We start from the raw sequence: 13,655 nt of genomic DNA, 5'->3' as shown, positions 1-13,655 counted from the left end.
TTTATCTATTAGTTTTATATTTCTGTTGTGCCTAACAGAATGATTTCTTAATATAAATCTTAATATTTGGAGAGGAGGTGTAAATATTTTGTTCTGAACTCTTTAATTTATGCTGAAAACTAAAAACACCTTTAGGTGTTGTAGTTACAAGGCCTTCAGCTGACATCTTTAATCATGGATGTTATTAAAGTAGAATCCAAAAAGCACCTTTGCAGGCACTGAGTAAGGAAAGCAGCCACCATACCATGCATCTGGCAACCCTGTGATAACAATAAAAATACCCAAAAGGCTCCATGCCAGCAGGAATGTCTGAAATACACAACATATGGAGTGAGGATGAGCCCAGAATGCCTTGATTTTAATAAGAGAAAGCTGCGTGTTATCACAGGTCTCACAAGACAAATTTCTGATGGAAGCAAATTAATGAGAATCTGAATTGCTGTGAAATGAAAAGTTTGAGTAACAACTAAGTTTCCAGCCAGTCATCTTGCTGAGAAGAAGTGACAAACAACAGACCTGGCTTTTGGAAAAGGCAATACTTTAGTGCTTTGGATAAGAAACAGGATTTTTCAAGCAGAGACATGAATATAGAGATGGGCACAGTCAAAAGGTTCAGAGCCAAGTCAGAAAACCTGCCAGAAACTGGAAGCAGAGGCAACTTAAATAGCTTGGAAGCAAGTTTTGAGTGTTCACTTCCAAATGTTTTCCTCAGAACTATTTACAAAAAATAATCTGCTAGTCTGAAGTCAGTGATCAAGTCCTGGAAAGGAAAGCTTCCTTTTTCACCAGGGTTCTGCCCTTCCAGCTGAGCAGCTGGAACACAGTGCGTTTGCCATCATGCCATCTTTCATCCTTTTACTTTTGATTTTAAATACCTTCTTGGTACTGGAGAAAAGCTGGTTTGTAAAATGAGATCCTCTTACAGGTGAAGTTGTATGAAGGAGTGATAGAACCACTGCTGTCCCTGACTGGGGAGAGCAAGGAGTGAAAGAGTTGCTTGCAGTTTGGGAACCAGATTATGTAGAGGCTTTTCCAGTAAAGCCAGCTGCTGCTTATTGTATTTTCTCTGAATATTCCTTGTTTATGTGTTTGTTGCTTTGCTCATTGCAACTGAAATGGTAATACTTGTTTAGCAAAATGTAATACTTGTTTAGCAAAAATAGTGAGCTATTCCAGGAAAACCCCCATTGTGCATGGCAGAGTGACCCTCAGCCAGCTTGGGATCATCCAGAGAAATGAGTGAAAGAAGTCAGGAGGGAAAATGAAAAAGTGTTCCTGCCTAACTGCACAAAAATGAGTCTTGATGAAAAGAAAAAAGATCTCCATAGGCTCTGGCATATTGGAGAGCTGGTCCTACAGTTGTCATCTTAACATTGTCGTTTTAATCATGGCGAAGAGTGACTGCTCAGTTAAATGAATTGTGATTGATGCATCAACTTAGGATTGTCTGAGTTCCTACTACAGGTGAGCTAACTGTAAGACTGCCATGCATGAAAGAGCTGCATGATTTCTAAACAAATAATATTAGGTCTTACTATTGTTATGTTATTATTACTATTCTTTTTACTACTACTATACCAGCAGACTTGGACAGATATTTCAGAGACCGCATGGTCGAGAATATAAGGCTGTGAGATGACTTAATGATGGCATTCAAGTACCTGAAGGGAGCCCATAAGGGAGCTGGAGAGGGACTTATGACAAGTGCAGGTGGTGACAGGACAAGAGCTGAATGGCTTCAAACTGAAAGAGGGCAGGCTTAGATCAGATGTTAGGAAGAAATTCTTTCCTGTGAGGGTGTCGAAGCACTGGCACATGTTTCCTAGTGAAGCTGTGTATGCCCCATCCCTGGAAGTGTTCAAGGCCAGGTTGGATGGGGTTCTGAGCAGCCTGGTCTAGTGGGAAGGGTCTCTGCCTATGGCAGGGGGCTGGAACTAGAGGGTCTTTAGGGTCTCTTCCAACCCAAACCATTCTGTGATTCTAGGATTCTACCTCTGTTCTTACAAGGCAGAAGGAAATAATATGAGAGGGCTCACACTCATCTGTTCTCTTCTGGGTCAAAAATCTCCTCTTTGTTTATTCTTGAACACACATTTTTGGGTTGGAATTAGCATATCACTTGTGGTTTGTATGGCAAAGGTGTGTCTGGCTAGAGATTTGCTTGCAGAAGCATGATCTCTAATGAAAAGTGAGAAACTTGGAAAGTTTCCTATTCTGAGAGAATGGGAGCATAAACAAAATAACCATGAATGGTGCTGAAAACTGCTTTAAACCGACATGAGAAGAAAGCTGCAATCTAAGAGATTGTCCTAGATTAAAGAATAGTGAGAGATCGTAAAAAAATTGGAAAATACTTGTTAATGAGCTGTAAGGCATGACTTTTTGCTTCTGTAATATTGCTCAAATATTTATTCTTATTCTAACTATTGATAAATGGTGTGTCTCTAACTACATTGTGACTCCAGCCACAGTTTCCAGCTTTTACAATTGTCTGTTCTTAACTGACTCAGAGTCAAGGCAAAAGAGAAAGTGTGACGTCTGGCTTATTTTAACCCTTGTATCTGTTTTTTTTTTTTTTCAAATGGTTTCTGAAGAGAAGTATTGAGTCTGTGTTGTGACTGTTCTCTGTGGATCTGGTCTGTTCTTTTCTGTGGGGACATTTGTATGGTCAGGAATTCTGTGCCAGGGTCACGGATGTAGATGAGAAACTTGATCAAGATTGTTGAAGTGCTGTGTGTCAAAATAGAAGCAAGTCCACAAATGCTATAATTTTAACACAAGATACAGATGAAAGACACTGTGAAAGAGATAAATAACTACTATTTATAAAAATCCATATTTAACAGCAGAATTTGAGCAAGATAGACCTTGCACCTTTTGGCCAAGATCGTAAAAAAAAATCCTAGTGCAGAGAAAAAAAGGGTTCCAATTTCAGTCTGTGCCAGCTTCCTTATGAACAGAGCAAAGATCTGGGTTATCCCCAGCATAACCATCAGGGAGCAGGCAGCACACTGCAGACATTTTACTCTCTCCAAACTTTTTCAATCACCAATTGAAAAAAGAACACTGCTTTCTGCAAACATCATATAAAGGAGTCTCTTTGTAAACAACCAATTGACCCAACAAGTCAAGACAGAAGCATGTTCTGGTGAAGATACCTATAACTTCCCTATGGAAATACAGGCACAGTTGAAGTACTAAATTTGAAAAACTCACATGTCTCTGTTTCAATGTGAATTGAGATAACAGCTTCTCTCCTATGACCATAAAACCTAGGAATTAATAAATTCCCATAACTACTTGCTGAAAAGAGAAGATGAGGAAAATTTGTGGAAGTAGAAAGAGGACTGTTAGTATCTCTGTCTTGAGGAGGGTACTGAGAAATTCCTGAAGACCGGAAGAGGTAGAAGAGTGTTGGAAACATAATTTCGACAATGTAGGACAATGTTTCCACAGAAGGGACAACTGAATAAGTGACAGCTGCTGTCTCAATGAGATTGACTCATTTTTGCATTTTGAGAGAGAAGGGTCTTCAGCTTCAGTACTGACAACACATCCGAAGCTTCCAGCTGCCACGTGAGGTGTGCTCTGGAGAGCGATTTTACCCAGTCTCATGTCCCATCTTGTGCTTGCAGTCCTGCAGGAGATCAGCAGTCTTCTAGTCATGTGTATCGGATAATAATATTTTATGCCTCTGGAATGTATCCTCTAATAAAGGAGTGCCATTTAAATTGGGTCTTTGCAAGCCTGCACATGGCAGGTTGAGCCTGTGTGCCCCAGGAAAAGCAGGTGCAGCATGACAGCAGCCAAGAAGGATTCAAGTCTTTCTGAGGACCAGTTCAACAAATAAATAGCAGTAGAAACAGGAATAAAAGCAGTTTCGCACACTTTCTTACCATGAGCAATTATAACAAGTGCTATGTCACCTTTGGAACCAAAATATGGTCCAGATTGCTCTTTTATTGTGTGTTATTAATCCAGATCTAAACAAATGCGACAGGAACAAGCCCAATCCAGCTTTATGCTAATGGAAGCAAAGTTCTTGATTTAACACTGTTTTGCAATACTCAGATAAGCATATGTTTGGAAATTGATTTATGGTTGTGAAGAACCCAGGAGAAAAAAAGCTGGTGTGAGCTGAAATGCCCATCCCTAATTATAACACCAGTCTGTACTGTGATAAATTCCAGTCCATGATGAATCCATAATGATCAGTGGCAATAAACAGGGCTTACAGCAGAGCATGTTCCCTTAGAGGGAACGCCATAGTAGCCCAGCAGGGACTTTTCATTCTGTTGTTTACATTGGCAGTGAAAAGTGAGCACCACCCTGAAATGCTTGAGAGCCTAATCACAGGAAGTACCTTCCTAGCAAAGAAGAAGGATGATGTTGACGGAGCCCATCTCTGGACAGAAGTCTTATAGAACTCTGCAGCCTTCCATTCAAAGTCCGACTCAGGAAATTTGCTGAATGGCCTCAGTCTTTATTTTTCATGGGGGGTGGCCAAAACTTCTCAGGATATATAGAGGACATATGTTCTAACATGTTTGTACAGCCCCCCCCTTTTTTCCCTCCCTCAGAAACGTTGCACCTAAGCTTGACAATTTCCTCGAAAACCTCATTATTTTAAAGGAAGCATTTCATTAAAGCCCCTTCAGCTCAGGACAGACTGTCTTATCACAGGGTTGGAGAGAACAATGCAAAAATCACCAGTTTAAATCACTGTACAATACATGTTTGCATGTCCCAAGTGACTGTATTCACCATTGGGATTACCTTCTCTCGGTTCTCCACAAAAAATCAGAGTGTTTTGATTTCCATTTTGTTGTAGATTTCAGACTAAGGTTGCCGTTCAACTGTCCCTGCAGCAGCAGGCCTGGTGCTTTCTTCACTTATTCCCCAGCAGTGGTCCCAGGTGCTTGGCCAGGTTCCTTGCACTGGGTATGAGCTTTGGGCTTTAAGCACAATCTTGTGTTTCATTTCTTCTCAGTGCCCAGGTACTTCCAGGAGATATTCTTGTTCTATGCACAAACTCACCCAAGTGTCACAGCATCAGTGACACTTCTATTCTCAGAGATTCCTGGATTATGAATTAATCCTTGATCCAAAAATTACACTTTGAAATTTAGCAGGGAAAAGGACTTGCAGGACAGGAATGTCTGGGACTGGAAAAGGGGAAGGCAAAAGAAAACTGCTCTCAGAGACCCTTCAGGCACCATCCCCTGCATTTGCCTTCATGCTAACAAGAATCCATCTCTCTGTATAGGAGGTGAGTTGCTACAAACTGTAGCTTAGCCTGCCTGAAATTTTTCATCAGGATTTTTTTTGCCAGTGTGTGCCTTGAATTTTCTGTTAAGATTGCAGACAGAAATCATGCTTATTTGCCAACACCCATAATTTTCTGAGGCAGATCTCCAAGATAAGCAGAGCTTTTGTCCAGCTTTTGTCTCCAGCTTTTGTCCTGTATGCAGTTTGCACTGCAATTCTCCCTGTGTTGCTTTTTGTAAGGGTGCTTAAACTTGAAGGCTGTGGACTGGCACAGGTAGAACTGGTAGAATTATTTGTTTGAGATACTAATTGCTTGAAATTTCAATCATGGGTGTGCTGGTGAGCTGTTCACAAACCATACCTTATTTTCTTTGGAGCTGCCAGAAAGACGTTTTTTTAAATATTTTGTTTGGGTTTTGGTTTTTGGTTTTTTTTTTTCCCATGGTGACAGTTTTCTGTAAACAGCTTGCTTTGACTTTTCTCCACTGTGTGTATTGGCAGCACCACAGCCAGGTTATCTGGCACTGGTTGTGTCCCTTTGCTGTCTGCCTGAAATGTTTGATATTCAGATATTCAGTGATTCAAATGTGCTGTATCACAGCCCTGCAATGTGTGAGGTTAGCACACATAGATTTTGTCTAAAAGGCACTGGTGCTAAAACTGTTTTAAGGATTCACAGGTGGACTTTCAAACAGGCAGGAGTTCTCTAAAAGCCAGGGGACAGGAAATTATTTGATTCTGTGAATGCAACTTGCATAGTGTGGTAAGTAAAATAGTCAAGGACTGGTTCCTTTTGACCCAGCAGATTGGGCAGTGGGCTCATTGGGAATAAATACCAGCATCAAACAAGAGCCTCAGCCAGCTCATAGTGTGCTGCCATATGCAGCATGGGCTGCAGGCAGCTCTTACCTAGAGGACAAAGTGAAAGGGATTATTCATCATACCAGCACTGAGAAGGAGAAGAATCTTATGGATGCAAATGACTTCACTTAAACTTGCAGTGAAACCCCTCAGAGAGGCAGTGATCAGACTCGTCTGCCTCACAGCCCTGTTGCCTGGCAGATGCTGTGGTGTGCTGGACAGCTGGGGTAGCTCCCTTATTTCTATGGGGACAGTGGGGTGGGGTGTAGGGGGAGGGGGAGATAACAGCAGGTCACCTTTGCACACAGATCTGTTTACATCGCAGCCTTGATGCCATTAGAGGTGAGTCTGACATGGGTGATAAGCCTGGTTCTGCCAGCCAACTCCTGCTGTACAGCCTGACCTGTACTGAGATGTAAAATGTGCCCAAGCATTGATGTGCATAAAAAGCAGCATGGGGGACAAGGAGGCCTCTGAGAGGTGTGTTTTGTTTGGATCTGTCTGTCCCCAAAACTTACATTATCAGGAGCAGTCCCAGACACAAGACAATGCACATGTCCATCCCCTGTCCTTGGGCTGGGCTGCTTGCTAGTAACTCTTAGGCAATTGTATTGCAGAGCACCATGGCAGCACCAAGGCCCTGGTGTCTGTACAGTCTTGTCTCTGAGCAGAGGTACACAGCTGTCTACAGCTGCTGGAAAGACCCACTCCTCCTGTCTACATGGCGATAATAAGAGCAGCAAGCCCAAGTCTTCAGCAACTTCCTCCCAGTTACTGTGCCCCAGCAGAACAGTCCAGCCCCATCTCTCTGGGCCAGTACAATTCAGTTTGTCCTGCACTGTTGAGAAACTGTGTTCTATAATACTCCATAAAATGAAGGTATAACTTTATTATAAATATTGTTACTTATTGTTTGCACTGAGAAGCTATGTGGAATGCTATATAAGGCCAGAAAGAGAGAAGAAAGGCAGTCCTTAGCTGTACAATCTGTATTAATGAGTACTAACAGCCAAGACTCTTGATCACAGAAGTACCCTGAGACCTGAGAGATGGAGTTAGCAAAGTTTTTTTGCATCCTGACATTATTCACCTCCCTGCACCCCAGAAAAGATGATCAGTTCCCAACAAGACTTTTATTCATTCCTGAGGTTACTCACAGTGAGTTTCCCAAGTGATGTGCAAACCATGGACTCAGGGCATTGAGTCAAGGGGTGACTCAAGAGGCTCTGGTTGGTTCAGTGGCTGCCTTGTATAAAACCAAGGCATGGAGGGAACTACAGTTGCTATACAGAAATAGGTGTGGCTTCTTCTTCCTTGTGCAAACCATCCTTGTGTGGGCCTGCACTATTCCAATCAGCTTCTTGGCTGATTCACAAGTTGTGTAATTTATGTTCCAATCAAGACAGAATTATCAGACCAATGTGCACCTTATTCATTCCTCCACAGCTTCCTTTGAAGGTGAGAAGTTACCATAACTTGTCTGCTTCTAAACCATGAACGCACCTTAAGCTTTTAGAGAATGGCTATGACAAAACAAGCTGGTTCAGCTTTGAGAACCTTTATATTTGGACTTCCATTGCAGAGTAAGAAGTGATTCAGATGTGTTGTAGCACAGCCCAGCTCCAGGAGCAGTGACTGTGCAGAGCTCTGCCTCATCTTCTCAATTTTTTCAGTGCAAGCATCAGGTGTCATAAACTCTTGGAACATCTTTCACCAGGAAAATGGTGCAGTCTTCAACTGAGATTTGATGTCTCTTAGAGCCAGACCAAGGCATTGATGAAAGCTCAGTGTCTCTGCAGCTTCTTCTTGTGCTGGGAGCAGGAAAGACAGCAAACTCTGCAGCTGGTAGAACATTCCCAGGTACACCCAACAGGAATGTGTCTCTACCTCAGCAGACTTCTATGGCTTCTACAATCAAAATTGAGCAGGACAGATGGGGGATGGAATGATGGTGATTGTTACTCCAGAAGGAGCTCACAGTGCCTCCTCTGCTCTAACCACCAGTCCACACACCACTGTTAGTGCAGGAGTGGCAGCTGATGACCTGAAGCTGGGTTTGCTGTAATTCTTTGCACTCTGCCACTAGACACCTGGCTTACAGTGACTCTGAATATCTGAGGCAATCACTGACTTCAGTAAAAGCTGTGAACAGCTCAGGACCCCTCTAAATTATGTCATTGATGTTGACACTTGCTCAGTGGGGACCTGAGTGAACTAATCAATGTGTTTCAGCTGGCAGCACTCTCAACTCCATCTTGTCTTATATTGTCCTGTGAAATGTGAGGTCAGTTCTCAAGAGGCTCTCAAGATGTGATTTATTTTCAGTTTCCTTTTAAATCACCTTCGTGTTATACCCTACCTCCACCTTTAACTTTCCAGTGAGAAATTGGCCAAATGTGTCATGAAGAAATGCTCCCTAAGTATTTTGTTCTTAATGAACATGAAACCAGGATCCTTGTCACAACATTGCAGGGATGAAAACACTGTAATTTTCTGATTTTATCAAAATTGTGATGACTTCATTTTGTTTATACATAAAAAAAGACCGGGTAGATGGAGGTAATGAGGGAAATTTCTCCAATCCTGAGAACTTTGTCTGAAAATGTGAGGTCCTGTCTCTTGCTCCAGTGAAGTCTGTGTGCTATTCCAGTAAGTCTCCCTCATACTGATAGATTTTACAGAGCTAGAATATCCCAGTGCGTTCTGCGCTGTCTTTCCTTGAACAACATGTGTGTCTGAAGCACACACTGGATTGACTGAAAGTGAATGTAAGATGAGGTGAATGAGGTGCAGGTTTTAGGTGCAGTTGTTGACAAGAGGGACAGTTTTGTGTCATGCTCAAAGAGCATGAAGTTCAGAAAGCTAAAGCCACTTTTATCCATTTGGTCAAGGCTTAAAACCAAGTGCAGTTTGACCAGGTCTCAGGCTGAGTTCTACACCTCTTAATGACTTAATTACCACATGCAGCTTGTTTAGATAACTAAGTGTTCTTTGATTAGTGTTCCAAAAGCGCAGTAATAGATGCTTCCTGCATGCAGGGAAGAAATTATGCTGCGTAAATACCTGACTAAAGATAAATATAAATACAAGGTCTGGGATTTAGATTCACTGATAATTCTGAAGAGATCCTGATCCTCATCAAAAACACAGGGCATAGACTTTAGAGTGGAGTGCAGTGGTGTAGAGCAGCCATGTCCCTACACACCTTTGAAAATTTCCAATATGGAACTTAAAAGAATAGGGTACCATCTTAACAGTACAAGGCTACACCCTCTCAAAAGGTCTGGGCAAAAATCCCCATGAAGTGTTAACTTCTTTCCTATTCAGCAGGACAAATCTGTCAAAATCTGTAGGGTGGGAAAAGCCAAGGTGAATTCTGAGTCTTACAAAAAGCATGGGGCACTGAATGGCACTGTTATGTTCAGTAGGAGGGAAAATATTTACACAAGGTATAGTTAAGCTATAAAAATCTTTGCTGTAGGACACTGTACATATAAAATGTACAGATTCAAAAACTAATTGAACAAACTAATGGAAAACCATCTGTCAAAGAATGACTGCAGTGCTGTCAGGAAAAAATCTGCATATGCTTGTCCTGGTCAGCTGGTGTTCCCAGAGCTGTTACAATGAGCTGTGGTAAGAAAACAGGGCCCTGAGCTGGATGGAGGCTTGCTTTAACCCACCATCGCTGCCCTTCTGCTTCAGTTCCTATGCAGTGAGAAGTTTGCAGGTAGTATTCATGGAAGAAATTTTGTTTCTTACTTAATTTGGTGTATTTTTATTTATTAATATTGCTTCTTCTGAACAGAGATAAATATCTCTGTTAACACTTCAGATCCCTGACTTAAGTTGTTTTCAGCCAGTTTGTTATAGCTGGTAGTTCAGCCTGTTGTATTTGCAAGCAGTAAAATCTGTTTAAGATGCAGTGGCATCAGCTAGTGCTATGTAATTTCCTGCAAGAAAATTCCCAAACAGATCTCAGATCATGTATCAGAAAGTACTGCTATATGTGTCTACATTCCCTGGCATAAGTCTTTATACCTTTGGGATCTTAATAGTTAATCTACCTGAGCGAATAGGAAGGAGCATTTTTACTTTCAATAAAGTTTGATTCCTGGAGGCAGATCTTTTTTTCAGCGAGTGTCAGATAATTTGAAGGTTAGGGTGAGGCAGGAAACCACGACACGCCTTTGTTGGGACTTGTATAAGAGCACGGGAATAGAAAAGCAAAAGAAGGGCGAGAATAAAACAGGAGAAATAAAGAAGAGGTGAACATTTTTGGATGATCGCTCAGGTTCCACACACCTTTGGAAGGACATGATATAAAGTGCAGGTGGCAAATTTTTGGTAGAAAGGAAGCAGTTGAGGAGAAAAAAAAGATTTTCATTTCAGTAACCAAAGCACTCCAGGTAAGTTATATTACTAGGCAGAAAAAGGTATCCTTTATTTTCTGTCTTCCAGATTCCTTTAAGAACAAGGCTTACTTTTCAGGCAGGATAAAGCAGGTGTTACATTTTTCTATGGGGAATACAATATAAAAACAAGTTTGCTTAAGGGCTGGATCATTGTGGGTTTCTGTTTGTCAGTGAATACTACTCATTTGAAGTGAGTGTCCAGTGAAAGGAGTTTACCTGCTGGGAGAAATGAAATATGAAGCCAAGTTATGGGTACATTGTTAATGTGTTTTGTGAAACGACCGCAAAATCGATAAAGTTTAGCTGAATTTCTCTGTTACATAAGGGTACCAGCATGGTGAAATGCAGATCATCTGTTGGCTGTTTTTAAAAGTGAGTAGAGCTGGAATATGCTGGAGGAGTAATGATTGTAAATTGGAGCTTCAGATGTTGGATGCAGGGTGTAATATTAAGGAATAAATCTCTAGTCGTGAGAATGCCTAGAACTGCTTCTGAGTGAAAGTTTGTGTTGCCATGGACAAACTGCTTTGGCTCAAAGAAGTGAGTTTGTTATCAGCAGTGACTCATTGATCGTGTATTTTGTGCTGTATTTTTGTCATAAAAGATTATGAGGTGTTTTGGTCACAGTAAGTCAGAAGAGTGTGATTTGAGAATCAGTTTGAATCCTTTCTAGAGCAAGTCCAGCAGTTTGACCATAGTGGCATAAATAGATAGATTTACCTTTTCCTGTCTTTAGACTGACTTGAGTGACTTTAGAGAAGGTACTTTTCCATGACTAGTTGCTTCATGTGTGAAATGGTGGCAGCAGATCTGTCGAATTCTGCAAACATTTCTTTCATTAATACCAGATTGTTTGTCTCCTTTTCTGTGCCAGAGCCAAGAAGTTTGTGCAGATCAGAATGGCCTATTTCTTTTTGAGTAGCACAGTTAAGTAGAGATGGCAAAAGCATATTTTTGGAAGGAAAGGTGTCTGGCAGAGCAGAGTAAAGCCTGGGTAGTGCTGTTTTTTGTGCTCTGAGATGTGAGCACATATTGGTGTCAAAAAAGCTGGGACAGGCTGCAGGCAGGGCAAATTTAGTTCGTACAGCATGTCCAAGCTTTGGCTGGGCATCTAACCTGCTTCCCTGTCTTTCGCATCATTTCAACCTAGAAAATGAGCAGATTTGGAAGAATGATTTGGTTTATTCAATTCTGAATGTGTTGGTTTTGATAAAATGACTTGATGAAAGTAACAGCTTTTAGAGCAGAACAAGATCAGATTCCCAGTATGTGGGATCGGAAGAGATAAGGGGTCATTTTTTAACCAGTTCTTTTAGTTCCAGGCCAGTGGCAGCTGAAAGGTTTGGTTAAGAGGAAGGGGCACCTAAAAGACAAGTGATATGGTGGGAGGCATAGTCAGTGGTATCATTTGGAGACATCTGCTGTGTCAGAGTATTTATGATCAAAAGGTTCTGCTGACATTAAATATTATTAATCTCAGCACCTGCAGGTGCCTCTTTCTCCTAATGGAATGTCTCACAGCAGGAGCCTCTGGAGAGAGCAGAGAGCTAAAAGGTTGTGCTGTGAGTACAACGGCATTGTGAGATGAAAACTGGGAGATCATTTTGGAGGGATCAAAGTATCTGAAATATGCTTGCTTTTATTTTTCCACCAAAGGACACCTTTCCACTCCCCTTTGAAAGATATCAGTAATAAACTTTATTACCATTGCATACAATACCTAGATTCTAAAATGATAAGAGGGGATTCAATGTCCTGTCTCAGAACGGCTTTAGTGTCCTTGCCAGTGTTGCACTGCAGTGAAGTGGAACAGGGGATACAAGAGTTAGCCTGCATTGTCAGGCTTTTGTGGAAAGCACAGAACTGAGCTGGGCAGTTTTTAGTATCCTGCTTTCAATGCTGTACAGAGAAGAAGCAGCCTGCACAAGTGTGGCAATGCCACGCCTCTCCTGGTTCTGAGTGCCAATAATGGCTGCAAGTTCTCGGTTTCTGTGGGTACCACAAACACACTACAGCCCCTGGGTTATGTAGAAGGGGCCATAGTGTTGCTGTCTTACGTTCCTGCACTGTTTGAGTGACCCCACTTCACAAGTTGCTGCTTGTTGCTCCAAGATGACTGCAAGTGACTTCTCTGATTCAACAGCGCTGTTGCTGTGCCACAGACATAGCCCACAGCTATGCCTTTGTGACTGCAGATAGGAGCCTGGGAGATGAGTCAGGCCTGGCAGGTCATGGAAATGCAGTACAGTCAGTCTGCTGGCATCCATGTGCCAAGCACATATGCAAAGGTGCTGTATGCTGGGGCTGGACTGTGGCATGCATGACTCCAAAGATGGACTTTAACTTTTTTTTTTTTTTTTCATAATTGATATCACAGCAAGATATTTCCCTTTCTCAAGGAAGGGCGAAGATGCAGAAGATGCATTCACTCCATGGTGGTTCTAGCCTCTTCCAGCACCCATAACCAGCACCACCTCCCAATAGCAGAGAGAAGGTGGAGTTCTACAAAGCCGTAGGAAAGCAGTTTCCAAATACAATTTGTGCTCCTAGCCAAAATCATTGATAAAGCCAACAATGCTGACATCTAGACAGCAGCTTCCAGCATCTGGTTTTAGGGAGAGAGCTTGAAAGATGCTTCCACTGTTGATGCAGTAAGGAAGAGTTGCAGAGATAATGCCTTTTCCTGGAGTGAATGACCAGAAACCCTTCTGTTGCAGGGGACTGTTACCCTGCGGGAGGAGGAACTCTCCTAATGCATGTAGCTCAAGCCTTGAATGTGTGTTGGGATCAACACCCTGAAAATCCCTTGGAAATCCCTAATGTTAGGGATTGTAAGCATTGTTAAGCATTGTAAGGGTTGAACAGCATCCTGCTGCCACCAGGTTGTGTAAGGACTTGGATGTGGCCTCAGGTGCTCCACTTACAGAGCTGTTAGACAAGTTCAGGGTCAGCAGTGCAGAGTGAGGGCTGTGGGCACTGTGGTGTTCTCTGCAAGGTGCAGATGAGTCTCTCATGGGGGGCTGAAGTGGCTTGCCTGGCACTGTGCCTTCTCCACTCAAATTGTTCCTGTGCAGCTCTGGGAATAGCAGGAGCTGGTTAAGGACAGAATTA

The 13,655-nt window shown here is 42.2% G+C and overlaps 1 protein-coding gene across 1 annotated transcript in view; it reads left to right on the top strand.

Annotated features, from left to right (window-relative positions):
• The first annotated feature begins 10,285 nt into the window (after nt 1–10,285).
• The window catches only part of COL17A1 (collagen type XVII alpha 1 chain), a 37,133-nt gene continuing 33,763 nt past the window's right edge, over nt 10,286–13,655 (top strand). The window contains exon 1 of the mRNA XM_030950659.1: nt 10,286–10,538. The gene's annotated coding sequence lies outside the window, so the exon portion shown is untranslated. The remainder of the gene's footprint in view (nt 10,539–13,655) is intronic.

Source organism: Camarhynchus parvulus, chromosome 6 (assembly GCF_901933205.1).
Source record: "Camarhynchus parvulus chromosome 6, STF_HiC, whole genome shotgun sequence".
Taxonomy (NCBI): Eukaryota; Metazoa; Chordata; class Aves; order Passeriformes; family Thraupidae; genus Camarhynchus; species Camarhynchus parvulus.
This window is presented reverse-complemented; position numbering and strand designations above follow the sequence as displayed.